Source organism: Belonocnema kinseyi, chromosome 1 (assembly GCF_010883055.1).
Source record: "Belonocnema kinseyi isolate 2016_QV_RU_SX_M_011 chromosome 1, B_treatae_v1, whole genome shotgun sequence".
Taxonomy (NCBI): Eukaryota; Metazoa; Arthropoda; class Insecta; order Hymenoptera; family Cynipidae; genus Belonocnema; species Belonocnema kinseyi.
In genome coordinates this window covers 107,409,512-107,411,200 of record NC_046657.1, presented here as the reverse complement: position 1 = coordinate 107,411,200, position 1,689 = coordinate 107,409,512, and positions in this window count along the sequence as shown.

Genomic DNA, 1,689 nt, shown 5'->3' with positions numbered 1-1,689 from the left:
AGATCGATTAAAATCTTCAGATAGTTGAGGTTATGTTTATTGTCAGTAACTCCGAAGGCTCCGAAGCAAAGTTACCGAAGAGGGTCAACTTTTATCGGTGTCGGGAGGGTATTTCATGGTGTGACGTCAGCTAGCAAGATGTCAAATTCATATTCCTCATTTTTTGATACAATAGATCATTTTTTTATAGGGGGTGCTGGGAAAGTGGTTCCAGATGTGATCAATCACTCTTCCACCGTCAATTGCTATAACGTATTTCTTTTAAAAGGGAGCTGTATAAGGGGTTCAAGATGTGACCAATCACTCTTCTGTGACTAGTCACTGAAACGTATTTTTTTAAAGGGGGAGTTGGAAAAGGGGATCGAGATTTGGCTAATCACTCTTCTGTACATGGCGCTAAAACATGTTTTCAAAGAAAGAGCTGGAAAAGGGGTTTGAAATGTGACCAATCACTTTTTTGTGACCATTCGCTACAAACTAATTTTTTAAGGCGGGAACTGGAAAAGGGGTTTGAGATAGGACCAATCACTCTTCTGTGACCAGTCGCTAAAAGGTATTTTTTTAAAGAGTGAGCTAAAAAAGGTGTTTGAGATGTGACAAATCACTCTTCTGTAACCAGTCGCTATAACTAATTTTTTTTAAAGGGGGAGCTGGAAAAGCGGTTCGAGATGCGACTAATCACTCTTGTGTGACCAGTTGCTGAAACTTATTTTTGCATAGGTTGAGATGGAAAAGGGGTTCAAAATGTGATCAATCACTCTTTCGTGGTCAATACCTGTAAAGTTTTTTTTTAAATAGGAAGCTGGAAAAGGGATTCGAGATGTGACGAATTACTCTTCTGTGACCATACGCTAAAACGTATTTTTTTAAAGGGGAGCTGGAAAAGGGGTTCGAGTTGTGATCAATCACTCTTCCGTGGCCAATTACTATAACGTATTTTTTAAATAGGAAGCTGGAAAAGGGGTTTGAGATGTGACCAGTCGCTAAAACATAATTTTGTAAAGGGGGAGCTGGAAAAGGGGTTCGAAATGTGACCAATGACTCTTTTGTGATCAGTCGGTAAAACGTATTTTTTTAACGGGTTTTTAACGTATTTAAACACCGCTCCCTGAGCTATCGGACAATTGAAAATATTTTTCACCAAAACTCGGTATGGCTTATAACGAATATTTCAAACTTGAGTTTTTTGAAAACGGCGACAAAATTTACAATTTTTGTTCTCCCGTTGTTAATGTGTTTGTTACTCTTGATTGTATGCCAATTTGTGTATACGTTTACAAATTGATATTCCTAATTTTTTGATGAAATAGTAAAATTTAGTTAAATTAGAAAAAGATTTTTCCGGAAAAATAGTTTCCGTGATGTCAAAATTTGCCGGATTAAAATATTGAAGTCCGGCAAAAATATCGGATATGTATACACAACGATAATTTAAATCAAAGTAAATATTCTATTCTTGCAAAATTTCAGCACGAATATCTGTTCGCAGGCTATTTGTCCAGAATTCTGGTCGAACAAACACTCCGTAATAATTTACAATTTGAAGGAAGTATGTGGTTCTTGTTCGAGAGCCCAGCTGATGCCGCTTTTTTTTCAGGGGATCGTCCTCGGTTTTCTTCACCGCGGGGAAAGGGTTCGAAGGCCAGAGTGAGGCTCTGAGGCACAAGTTGGGTTTCTTCTGGCACTTGA